Raw genomic sequence first — 13,809 nt, 5'->3', positions numbered from 1 at the left:
CGCAACTATGGGCACTACGCCAACCGGTGCCCGGAGGAGAAGAAGAAGGAGGAGGCGCACTATGCAAAGGCGGAGGAGAACGAGCCCACGGTGCTGCTCGCAGAAACAGCTATGCTGGGACTGAATGAGCACTCGTCATCAGGGCAAGTTCAGAAAGTTCAGAAAGTGTTTCTGAATGAAGCCAGAACAGTGCCAGAGCTCCACCTGTCAGAGGGAGGCAATTCGACAGGCAACATTTGGTACTTGGACAATGGGGCAAGCAACCATATGACTGGTGATCTTCAGAAGTTCAGAGATTTGAATCGAGCTATAACAGGCAAGGTAAGATTTGGTGATGACTCTACTGTAGCAATTCGAGGTAGAGGTACTGTAGTGTTTCAAGGCAAATGTGATGATCAGTGGGTGTTATCTGATGTCTACTACATTCCTAAGTTGAAAAGCAATCTTGTCAGTTTGGGTCAGTTAACTGAAATAGGACACAAGGTTGTACTGGATGAAGATGTGTTAGAAGTGTTAGAGAAACATCCTGTCAGAGTTATCATGAGAGTGCCTAGAACACAAAATAGGATGTACAAGATTGAGTTGAGAACAGTAGAACCAAATTGCTTATTGGCTAGCATTGATGATCAAGCCTGGCTTTGGCATGGGAGACTTGGACATGTGAATTTTAGATCTCTGAATCAGCTGGTGAAAAGGGAGATGGCTGTGGGAGTACCTGAGATCAGTCACCCAGATCAGGTGTGCAGTGATTGTCTTGCAGCTAAGCAGACTAGAGCACCATTTCCTAAGTCTACACAATGGCATTCAATTGAGAAGCTCATGCTGGTTCATGTTGATTTGTGTGGACCAATATCACCAGAGACAGCAGGAAGGAACAGATACTTCATGCTGTTAGTTGATGACCATTCTAGATGGATGCAGGTGTACATGCTGCAGAGGAAGGATCAAGCATGTGAAGCATTTGTCAAGTACAAAGCAGATGTTGAAAATGTCACTAGGTGCAAAGTGAAAACACTCAGGTCAGACAGAGGAGGAGAATTTCTAGCTGGACAATTTGCCAAGGTGTGTGAACAAGCAGGAATCAAAAGGCATTTCACAGCCCCATACTCACCACAACAAAATGGTGTGGTGGAGAGGAGAAATAGGACTGTGATGGAAATGGCTAGAGCACTGTTGAAGAGCATGAAAATACCAGGAAGGTATTGGGGAGAGGGTGTCAGGCATGCTGTTTATCTGTTGAACAGGCTGCCAACAAAGGTGTTGGGTGACAAAACTCCATATGAAGCCTGGAATGACAGGAAGCCTAGTCTGGGACACCTGAGGGTGTTTGGGTGCATATGTCATGCCAAGGTTGCTGTACCCCATCTGAAAAAGCTTGATGACAGGAGTAAACAATTGGTCTACTTTGGAGTGGAAGAAGGGAGTAAAGCACACAGATTGTATGACCCTAAAAACAACAAGATTGTCGTTAGTAGGGATGTAGTGTTTGAAGAGAAGAAGATGTGGAGTTGGGGGTTAAGCCTGGGCACAAACATCACTGAAGAGTTTGTAGTTGAAGGAGACTTTGAGCCTGAAGGTATTGTGAATGTTGACAATGTTGTAGCAGATCAGGCAGGGGAGACAGATGCAAGTGTTGAGAATTCTGTCAATGTGCCAGATGAGCTACAGATGCCTGTAGGAATGTATGATCAGGGAGATACTGAAATGGTCAATGCAGGTATGTTGACACCACAACACAGCATGTCTCAAAGTGACAGTTCCACACCACCATCAGTTAATGAGAGTGGAGCAATGAGGTTCAGAAACCTTGATGAAATTTATGATGAGACCACAGAAGTTGAACTGATGGACTCTGATGTAGAGGCATTGTTGGCAGAGGCAGATGAGCCATCTTGTTATGGTGAAGCAGCTGGTCATCAAGAATGGATGGAGGCAATGGATAAGGAAATGCAATCCATTGAGAAGAATAGAACATGGGAGCTGGTTAAGCTGCCTGTAGGGAAGAAGCCTATTGGATTAAAATGGGTCTTCAAGTTGAAAAAGAACTCAAAGGGTGAAGTGGTGAAGTACAAAGCAAGATTAGTTGCAAAAGGTTATGTGCAAAAGCAAGGAATAGATTTTGAAGAGGTGTTTGCCCCTGTAGCCAGATTAGATACAGTGAGACTATTACTGGCTTTTGCAGCTAATAATGGCTGGAAGATTCATCATTTGGATGTGAAGTCTGCTTTCTTATATGGGGAGCTTGAGGAAGAAGTCTATGTGTCACAGCCTGAGGGATATGCTGTGAAGGGAAAAGAGCAGTATGTTCTGAAATTGAGCAAAGCTCTTTATGGACTTAGACAAGCTCCTAGGGCTTGGAATGTCAAACTTGACAAAAGCCTGAAAAATCTTGGGTTCAGAAGATGTTTGAGTGAACAGGCAGTATACACCAGGGGGAATGGTGTTGACACAGTCATTTTAGGTGTCTATGTAGATGATTTAATTGTTACTGGAGGAAATCCTAAGGCAATAAATTTTTTTAAGAGACAGATGATGACTGAGTTTGAGATGACAGATTTAGGCTTACTGTCATACTACCTTGGGATTGAGGTAGAGCAAAAGAAAGATTATGTTACTGTGAGACAGACTGGTTATGCCAAGAAAATTCTGTTGCAGTTTGGGATGGGTGATTGCAATTCAACAAAGTTCCCAATGGAGCCTGGTTGCAAACTTGATGCAGACAAGAGTGGTCAGGCAGTGAATGCAACTGAATATAGAAAGGTGATTGGGTGTCTCAGATATTTGCTTCATACTAGACCTGATTTGTCATACTCAGTTGGAGTAGCAAGCAGGTTTATGGAGAAACCAACAATTATGCACACAAAAGCAGTTAAGCAGATCATGAGATATCTGAAGGGTACCATCAACCTTGGACTGGTGTATGTGCAAGGTGGATGTTCAGATAAGTTAGTGGGCTACACTGATAGTGATCATGGTGCAGATGTAGTGGAGAGAAGGAGCACAGGTGGCATGGCATTTTATTTGAATGAGAACCTGATAACATGGTGCTCCCAGAAGCAAAAGACAGTAGCATTGTCTTCTTGTGAATCTGAATTCATGGCAGCCACAGCTGCAGCCAAGCAGGCATTGTGGTTAAGAAATATGATCAGTGAGATCACCAAGGAGAAACCTAAGGCAGTGACTCTCTATGTTGATAATAACTCGGCTATTGCACTCATGAAGAACCCTGTCTTTCATGGCAGGAGCAAGCATATTGATATCAAGTACCATTTTATCAGGGAGTGTGTAGAGAGAGGGCAAATTGTTGTGAAGAGAGTTGGTACCGAGGAGCAGAAGGCAGATGCGCTGACCAAGCCACTTGCAGCAGGCAAGCTGATTGTGATGAGGCATTTGCTTGGTGTGAGAGATCTCGGTGTGTGCCAGGATTAGGGGGGAGTGTGTTGGTGTAATCCTGATCACACATGTGCAAGGAGTATGCAATGACGTGGCGTGTCTGAGATGGAGACGGCAAGGCGGGAAGACCAGTTTCAAACTGGGGAAGCCAAGTCAGGCGTGGTGACCACGCCCACGTTCTGCTGTTAACTGCAACATGTGTTTTCAGTAAACTTGTATCGAGTGTGTAGCAGTTTTTTATAGCTGCAGAGTGTGTGTTAGCTTGACATATATAATGCAGGGTCATTAGGGAGTTGAGTAATGCGTCGTGGTGCTGGTTAAGCACATTGTATCCAGAACAAACCAAAGTGAAAAAGGGCACTGTCTCCCGGTAGTCCACCCGGCGGTTCCAGTTCTTGTGTTCGCTGTGTTGATGTTCTAGCGCATTCCTTGATTTTTGTTGTTCGATCCAGCCACCATACAGCGTGTAATTGAGATCCTAGACCTTCATCGTAGGCCTCGGTGGCGCGGCAGAGCGCCTCCTCAGCGGCGTCTGCGGAGGAGGGGTAGTCGACGACGTAGTCGGGGCCGACGCGGAGGGCCTTGACGAGCAACTTGAAGTGGCGCCGGAGCTAGGAGGCGGAGAGCGGCGAGGCGTCGGGGTCAACGGGCTCAGGCAGCAGGAGCGTAGCATGGTGGGAGGAGGCGTCAGCGAGGAGCACATTGGCGGCGTTGACCACCACCGAGGCGCGCGAGCAGGACGAGTACAAGCGGGAGGAGCGGAGGGCGTGCCTGCGCGCGGCACGGAGCCGGCCCGCGGAGAGCTCCGACTCGGGCAGCGCCATGATGTGTAGCGTGCTTGAGAGGCCGGCTGGGAGGTGGCGGTGGCCGTCTGGGAGGTCGTTGCGGCCGGCTTGGTGGAGGGCGAGGCCAGCTAGGAGGAGGCAACGGCTGGCTGGAAAGTGCCTGCAGTCGCCTGGGATGCGGCCACGGCCAGCAGGGAGGAGGAAGCGGCGATAGGATACACGCGAGCGAGGATGGGTTTCGCGCGACACAGCCAGGCCGCGGGGAAAAAATGCCGGTGAGACCAAAATTTTATTTTTTTTGGAAGTCATTTATTGAAAACTCTTGGAGATAGCCTTCTTTTTTCCTCACAATAATTTTTTGGGAGTTGTAAAACTATAAGTTTTGGGAAAAAAAAACAGGCACTCTTTGAGATGCTCTTATATATGTGGAGGTAGCAAAGAGTTGAGCTAGGGCATTTTATAGAGGTGTAATAAAGAAAGAGAGAGAGAGAAGTATATTAGCAACAGCCTACTACTAATTAACAAGATATATTTATTCTCCCTAGACCAGCACGGGCTGAATACGGGCAACCATCGGCCGTTTCCTCGCAGCTGCAAGCCATGGAGGCATGGCCCATGGTTGGTCGCCAGCAGTCGGCAGGGATTGCAAGCACCCGTAGACCCTACACAATTGCTCGCTACTGTTCGTCCCTTTTTGCTACTTTTTGGAAGAAATTGATCGGAACAGGCCACAGAGTTTTGGGCACCTTCCCCGCTCCCAAGCCTGCCGAGCATACGAGCGCAAGCAATCATCATTCAACTCAACGTGATCACTTTTCTGGTGCCTCCATCATGCATGGATGAATCACGTAACAATATTTTAGCATCGCAGCCGCGTGCCGAATAGAAGGTGCACGCATGCTGCAGCAGCCATAGACAGTGTCCAGGCAACAGTGTTAAACTAAACCATTCAAACGGGCATGCTTCGGTCAAACGAGAGCACCCAATCCGAGCCCGGCCATGCCAAAGAAAAGTACGCGAGCTTATCAGTCGAGAGAGACTATAAGTACTCCTTCATTCTTCGTGTCCAACTAGTCCCCTCACATCGGCCTGCTTGCTTGCTCGTAAATGATCGTAAATTTCTAGCTGAGAATAGTGTTTTTCTCTCATACCAAACCAACCAGCAGTAAATAATCTACGATCGTTTACGACCTCCCGAATAGGCTGTCCCTGCAATCTCAAGAGCACCCCCGACACCTACGAGGCGACGACACTACCGGAGACAGCTTCTTTGCCCAGACTTTGCCGAGTGTTTTTTTCGTACACTCGGTAAAAAGACTATTTGCCGATTGCCATATAGAAAGCACTCGACAAACAAATGACACTCGATAAAAAGATAGTTTGTCGAGCGCCGAACACTCGGCAAAGAATAATACTCGACAAAGACCAGTTTTGCCGAGTGTCAAACAATAACACTCGGCAAAGGACCGCCGCCGTTAACGGCTGACAGCCGCCGTTAATCCTTTGCCGAGTGTCTTCTCCTGACACTCGGCAAAGAGGCTCCTTTACCGAGTGTCATTTTTTGACACTCGGCAAACCATATTTTTTTTCACTTTTGATCTTCAAACTTTTTCTGCAATCCTCAGACAATACCTGGTACTCCATGTTCTAATGTGGCATATTTCTTGGACTTTTCTATATTTCTTTAATTTATTTCATTTAATTGAATTTTCTTGGATAATTCAAATTATAAATGCTAGTCATTCGAATACTGAAAAAAAGAATGGAAAAATGATATTCATGTTATTTAGTATAATGTGAAGCCGTATCTAGGAACAGACCACCAATTTCGAACATCTTGTTCACGAAACATGACCACGAACTTGCGGTCGAGTTGTTTTTAAATTCTATAAAAAGCAAACGAAGTCCGAAAATCATGAAAATCAAAATAGAAATTAATATTTTTTCTTAATCATTTGGACAGGAACTAGGCGATTGTGGCGAGTGGAGGTGGTCACACATGCCAAGTCAATGGCATCCTCGGTCTTCTGTGCAATGAGCACTTCCCTGGCCTGGTTGAGTACGCCGGAGTGACGGGGCCGGCCTACTCGTTTGACCACTACGTCGCTGCCCCCGATGCTGCAGATCGGGCCCACAGGGTATTCAACAACAAGGCAGAGCGGGTGAAGTAAGAGCTGTGGGTAAGTCTTTCTCGCACTATATTGCTCAATATATTCTTGAAATAATGAATGGATACATCGTGTTTGTATGCATGATTTCTTTAGATGCCAGGACGGACATGAGGCCAGGGCGGATGTGGTGGCTACCAAATGCTGCAAAAAAACTCATCGTGGACATGCATTACGAGGCGCGTATCCAGACCGTCGTAACTTACCACGGGACCGTCCTTGGAACGAAGGTCGCCAAAAGACACGCAAGATCCATAACGCTGACCCGGGACCAGTACCTGCAGGTAAATACAAAACATTAACACTAATTCCTTTTGAGATTAAGTAGGCTTAATTTCATCTTCTGATATGTCATATACTTGATGGCATGTAGATGATTTCTTATTGGTGCGCCGCGCATCCCTACTGCTGGGAATAGATGGTGGATAGGATTGTGCCGGGAGCGGCGTTTGATGATGCTAGGTGTAGCACATCATCAAGGCAGCCGTAGCCTTAGCGGATACGTAGAAACATGGATATGCAAATTCATTTATTTATTCTAATACTCAATTCTGCATGATTTCTAATCATCTTGCATTTTTTTCTCGCAGTCGGCGTCACATGGTGGCCAGCCTTGCTCCATCTTCAAGGCATTTGCTATGGCCCACAAGGGCAAGGCGACGTCCGACGTCAACTACAACCTGGAGGACGGGCCCGAGGCGTACAGCAATGCGACCGTCCACAACCGCCTCAGTGAGTACACATCGATGGCAAGGGATGTCCATGGGTCAGAGTACGATCCGAGCACCGAGGACCTTGATGAAGAAGTCGTCATGAGGGTGGGCGGAGGCAAGAAGCATGGGTGGTACTGGATTGACGACGACGCAATCGACTTGGCCGCTACTCCCAGTCTCTCCCAGATTCGAGCAAGCAGCACGAGCCCGGCTATACGACCTCGGCAGGACACTTCACACCACCGGGTGGAGGCACTCGAGGTTATTCCTGGTTTATTTTGTCGTTCATTGGTTTTTTTCATACCTTTTCTTTGCATTATTGTAATATTTGGGTGAATATATTGTAGGCCCAGCTGAAACAAGAGAGGATGATACGGGAGCAGATGCAGGCGAAGATGGAGAGGGTGGAGGCCGAGCGAGAGGCCGAGCAGCGGAGGATGACGGAGATTCTTCAATACATGTAAAGTCTTGGCGCTGCTACGGGTGTAGCTCCGCCACCTTCGCTATTCGCTCCACCTCCACCTCCACCTCCTCATTATTCTACTCCTGTGAGTATAAATGTTTTAGTTTGTATGTTCATGCTTACGGTCAAACCTAGTGGAATATGAAAGTTTTATTCATGTATGGTATATATTTATCTTGTCTCACACATGTAATCTCTTCTCCTTTGTGCAGAATCAATCGGAGGCATCGAACGATCCTCATGCTTCAGCGAATCCTTCACCAAATCAGTGATGATACTTGTGGTTGTTAATGGTACTTCTATTTGCAATTGTGGTTGACGATGATGGAGCACTTGAATTGCTTGTGAACTTATTTGTGATATATTGGGAGACATGTGACGTTTATGATATATATGTGGCGTTGGTGATATATATGTGATGTTGATGATATATATGTGATGTTGGTGATGTTTGTTATATATATCTTCTGTTTGTTTGGATGGGATGTAAAAAAAATAAAAAAATTATTTTCAATCACTTTGCCGAGTGCAATGGCCATGACACTCGACAAAGTGACCATCTGGGAACTACCTGGGAACATGCTTTGCCGAGTGCAATGGCCATTGCACTCGGCAAACATCACAGGTTTGCCGAGTGCCACGGGCCAGGCACTCGGCAAAGGTCGCTACTTTGCCGAGTGTCTAAGTCAACGGCGCTCGGCAACTCGGGTACCTTTACCGAGTGCTTGACCTTGACACTCGGCAAAGCCGCCGTCACGGCTACTTTTCTTTGCCGAGTGTCGGATTGGCACTCAGCCCGATAAAGTGCACTCGGCAAAGAGGTCTTTGTCGATAAATTGTTTACCGAGCGCTCTTTGCCGAGTGTAAGGCTTTGCCGAGTGTATATCGGCATTTGCCGAGTGCCTCAGGCACTCGGTAAAGAAGCTGAATCCGGTAGTGTGACGCTGTCAGTAGAGAGCAGCTTTCCAGTGATATCTAGCCTGTTCGGTTGGCTGGTTCGTATCGTTGCTGGTTCGTTAAGAAGTACTGCTGGTTGGTCTGTACGAGAGAAAAATACTTAACAGCTCAATCGCCGATCGGCGTCGTGCAACTGTGCAAGTGCGCGCGCATTGCGGCTTCCTCTCGCGTCTCGTCTCCTGCGTGGCAGTAAGCCGCGCACTGCGCTCTCCTGCTCGCCCTGGCTGGAGCCGCCCGTGGCCACTCTCCGAGCGCCGGCGCGGCAGCGGCGCTGAGCTCCGCGTTCTACGATCAGTCGTGCCCCGGCGCCTACGACGTCGTCCGTCGCGTCATCCAGGACGCGCGCGTCTCCGACCCGCGCATCCCGGCCAGCCTCATCCGCCTCCACTTCCATGACTGCTTCGTCAACGTACGTGAGCTCATCAATAGTGCTCGTGTGTAGCATGTTACGCCCCTTGCATCATCTGACATGAATGAACGTCAAATGAAATAATGTTGGCTTTCAGGGTTGCGATGGCTCCCTTCTTCTGGACGACGATCTTCCGGCGATCCAGACCGAGAAGCACGTGCCAGCCAACAACAACTCGGCGCGCGGCTTCCCGGTTGTCGACGGCATCAAGCGCGCGCTGGAGGAATCGTGCCCCGGCATCGTCTCCTGCGCTGATATTCTTGCCCTCGCCGCGGAGATCTCCGTTGAACTCGTAAGCCAGCGTCCGAACTATATGTATCTCTAGTAGCATTGAACTGCAACTACCTCAATCTAGCTTCTCGGCTGACCTGAACTGACGGAAAAGAATCGCGCACGGAACTGGGCGCAGGCTGGAGGACCACGCTGGAGGGTGCTTCTTGGCCGGCGAGACGGCACGACCACCAACGTCCAGAGCGCTAACAACCTTCCCAGCCCTTTCGACCCCCTGGACAAGCTCCAGGAGAAGTTCAGAAACGTCAACCTGGACGACACTGATCTCGTCGCCCTCCAAGGTAACTACACATACTGAATAATGCATAGTACATTTCAGCAATATATATTTATATACGTACAGTTCAAACTTGCCAAGTTTTTATACGGCGCGCACACTGATGATATATCAACACCAAATTTCTACTCCAGGAGCGCACACATTCGGTAAAGTCCAGTGCCAGTTCACGCGTCAGAACTGCTCGGCGGGGCAACCAGAGGGTGCACTAGAGAACCTGGACCAGGTTACACCCACCGCCGTGTTTGACAACAAGTATTATAGCAACCTTTTGCACGGCCAAGCGCAGCTACCATCCGACCAGGTCGTGCTATCTGACCCTATGGCGCCGACAACCACGGCACCCATTGTTCACCGGTCCGCGAACAACCAAAAGGATTTATTCACGAGCTTTGTGGCATCCATGATTAAGATGGGCAACATCAGCCCGCTGACAGGGAAGGATGGAGAGATCAGAAAGAATTGCTGGAGGGTCAATAGCAAAGGCTATTGATGAAGACTTTCATTTTGTTTTATTTGACAGATTTCCCCTTTTTTTGCCTATTAATATGTTCGCGCAAATCATTCTTGTGTCATTCTTTGAAATTGTGAGAATGTATGTATTAGACCGTTGGAAGCTCTTAAATTTGATCATTGCAAACGCTAAGGGCCGGCCAGCTGGGCCGGGGCAACGCCACCACGGCAGCAGTTTTGTGGCCACTAGCCCACTAGGCGCTGGGCCGCTGGCCCTCCCACGCGTCCACGCCCCCTCCAAATCACACCAACGGTTTACCCTTCACCTGCACTTCAAAACGCGTGTAAAAATAAAAAATAAAATAAAAACTGTCATCTCGCTCTATAAAACTGAGCCGAGTGGAAAGGTCTGAAACCGTAAGCTGAGCACCGCAGAGAAAGGTGTCTTCGTACTTGCCTCTCTCTGCGACCCAGAGCTTTTACCCCTCCTCCCATTTCCTGCCGCTGCTCCACCATCCCGACTGCACCATGAGGGAGTGCATCTCGATCCACATCGGCCAGGCCGGTATCCAGGTTGAAAACGCGTGCTGGGAGCTTTACTGCCTCGAGCATGGCATTCAGGTACCGATCCGTTCATTTCCTCTTCCGTTCTTGCGCTGTAGCTGTGGGTATATGTTGGATCTATGTGTTCTTGGGGTTGTTGTGCTCCAGATTTGGTGGATCTGAGTGGTGTGGGGAAATTATATTTAAAATGAGTTGTTCTGTTTGCGGATCTGATAACCGCAAAAGTTCTGTCCGTGTATTGTTGTTCATCTTGGTTGGTTCGTGCAATCCTTGCGTTATTGGAACAATGTAACTCTCTATTTGAAAGGCACGGTTCCTTTGGTTCGGTTTATTTATATTGTATTATATAGATCTCCTAGTTTGGATAAGTTAATTTTAGTTATGTTGGTCATGAATTTCTTCATAACTGCTCTATTCACATTTCTAGGTTGGTTTACCTTAGATCTGTTAATTCCCCCCCCCCCCCCCCAAAAAAAAGCCTTAGATCTGTTAATACCGCTACAGAAATTTGAACTATATGGAGCGAGTCAGTTAGGTTTTCTTAATTTAAGATTTGCCTCAGATCTGTTTCAATTGGGCTGGATCTAGTAGTTTATAGGATTCTGTAGGCAGTCATGGTTTCAAGTATTGTCTCTAAAATGTTAGCAATATATGATTGATCAACGGAAGATAGGATGCTTGAAGCTAATGTGATCTGATAATTTTGCCTGCCTGTTGGGCCTTACCTTGTCATTCAATTCTGCCATTTGCCCACGTTTTGGTTGCACATCATGCATAAACAGATCTAATAGTAGTAGATTGTATACTTCTGAGTGCCCTGTCTAGATGTTCTTTAGGATTGGTCATATATAATAATTTGTTTCGTAATGTGTTGTGACATTAGCATGTTTCTGATCTGGGGGCAAATTTGTTGTAAATTTCTACTTCTAGATTCCTGCAGTTGAATTGTTCTTGTGATTTGCGTACCTAACTCTGTTCTGTATGTTCAATTCAGACTGATGGTTAGATGCCCGGTGATAAGACCGTTGGAGGAGGTGATGATGCTTTCAACACCTTTTTCAGTGAGACTGGTGCTGGGAAGCATGTCCCCCGTGCTGTGTTTGTTGATCTTGAGCCCACTGTGATCGATGAGGTGAGGACTGGCACTTACCGTCAGCTCTTCCACCCTGAGCAGCTCATCAGTGGCAAGGAGGATGCTGCCAACAACTTTGCACGTGGTCACTACACCAGTGAGTAATATGATCTTCAAGGGCATTGTTTCCAGTTGTTCATTCTGTAATGAACATTTGACTTACTTCGATGGTTGCTTGTCTTGCAGTTGGTAAGGAGATTATTGACCTGTGCCTTGACCGCATCAGGAAGCTTGCTGACAACTGCACTAGTCTCCAGGGCTTCCTTGTCTTCAATGCAGTTGGTGGAGGAACTGGCTCTGGCCTTGGTTCTCTCCTCCTTGAGCGTCTGTCTGTTGACTATGGCAAGAAGTCCAAGCTTGGGTTCACTGTGTACCCGTCTCCTCAGGTGTCCACCTCGGTGGTTGAGCCATACAACAGTGTCCTATCCACCCACTCGCTCCTTGAGCACACTGATGTTGTTGTGCTGCTTGACAATGAGGCAATCTATGACATCTGCCGCCGCTCCCTTGACATTGAGCGACCAACGTACACCAACCTCAACAGGCTTGTGTCTCAGGTAAGCCATGGGTTTTGGATGCCAAACAGAAGGGCTAAGCATGGACTAATTATGGGCTAATAAAAGCTAATGGGTGGTTAGAGCCCATTATCACAAGAAGATGCACTAATTTTTGGCCCTGGGATCTAAACACTCCCTTAATCCATTCTCATTGTGTTGTCTTGAAACTGGAGCATCTGAGCCTGTCTCCAAAACTAACTGTTTTCCTGTTACACTATTCTGCTGCAGGTCATCTCATCTTTGACTGCCTCCCTGAGGTTTGATGGCGCTCTGAATGTTGATGTGAATGAGTTCCAGACTAACCTGGTGCCCTACCCAAGGATCCACTTCATGCTTTCATCCTATGCCCCAGTGATCTCTGTCGAGAAGGCCTACCACGAGCAGTTGTCCATGGCTGAAATCACCAACAGCGCCTCTGAGCCATCTTCCATGATGGCCAAGTGCGACCCCCGCCATGGCAAGTACATGGCTTGCTGCCTCATGTACCATGGAGATGTGGTGCCCAAGGATGTGAATGCTGTTCAAAGCGCACCATCCAGTTTGTGGACTGGTGCCCGACTGGGTTCAAGTGTGGCATCAACTACGAACCCCCCAGCGTGGTGCCTGGTGGTGACCTTGCCAAAGTGCAGCACGCTGTGTGCATGATCTCCAACTCCACCAGCATGGTGGAGGTGTTCTCACGCATTGACCACAAGTTCGACCTCATGTATGCCAAGCGTGCTTTTGTGCACTGGTACGTGGGTGAGGGCATGGAGGAGGGTGAGTTCTTTGAGGCCCGTGAGGACCTGGCAGCACTTGAGAAGGACTATGAGGAGGTTGGTGCTGAGTTTGACGAGGGTGAGGAAGGGGATGAGGGTGATGAGTACTAGACTATTGGTGCTGCTGCTTTTGGTCCATGTGATGCTATTATCCTGAGGGCTGTGTGATCTACCATGTTATGTGTTGGTTTGAACTGTCTGTCGATTGTGTGTGATCTACAACACCAGATGTTGTAAGACTTTAATGTTAAATTCCCTGCTTTGTTACTGGGTTATTATGAACGTTGTTATGGTCTAAAAATGTTAGCTTGTGGTACCTCACTTTTTTACTGTGATATTTCTTGTCTTCAGTTTGGTCACTGTCGATGTTTCACCACCGATAGCCTGCCACGGGGGTACCCGGGGCAGTATGTTCAGGCTTCGGCGTATGCCGAACTCGATGGTTAACGCAAGACACAGTCGATTTATCCTGGTTCAGGCCCTTGATCGTAGATCGAGTAATAACCTTACGTCTAGTCGGCGTTAGCCTTTGCATTGGATTGATTGTCAAGTGTTGTGTTGTACAATGGTCGTTCTGTCTCAGGAGCCCTGCCCTCCTTTATATAGTCAGGAGGCCAGAGTCCTAGTCCGTTTACAATGAGATTTTCTAGTAGGATTACTTAATAGCTATACTACTAAGATTACATGGGGAGAATCCTAGTTGGACTAGATCTTCTCTCTCCCTTGCGGGGTATCCTGTGGGTCCCGCATCGACAAGCCCCCGAGCACTTCATGGTTGAGCTCTGAAAGTCTCGCTTTGCTTCTTCAAGTTTTGTTGAGTAGGAACAAAATGTCATCCGAGTGCTTTCTGGAGCGAAACCTTGTAGCGCTTCTTGGGATCTTCGAGTGG

At 47.7% G+C, this 13,809-nt stretch overlaps 2 pseudogenes; both read left to right on the top strand.

The window, feature by feature from the left end:
* Positions 1-6,984: 6,984 nt before the first annotated feature.
* LOC136515794 (peroxidase 2-like) lies at positions 6,985-9,949 on the top strand (annotated as a pseudogene).
* Positions 9,950-10,437: 488 nt separating this feature from the next.
* LOC136517232 (tubulin alpha-1 chain-like) lies at positions 10,438-13,031 on the top strand (annotated as a pseudogene).
* The last annotated feature ends 778 nt before the right edge of the window (positions 13,032-13,809 follow it).

Source organism: Miscanthus floridulus, chromosome 17, assembly GCF_019320115.1.
Source record: "Miscanthus floridulus cultivar M001 chromosome 17, ASM1932011v1, whole genome shotgun sequence".
In the NCBI taxonomy this organism is placed as follows: Eukaryota; Viridiplantae; Streptophyta; class Magnoliopsida; order Poales; family Poaceae; genus Miscanthus; species Miscanthus floridulus.
The sequence above is the reverse complement of the archived record's forward strand: the minus strand, read 5'-3'. Positions and strand labels throughout refer to the sequence as shown.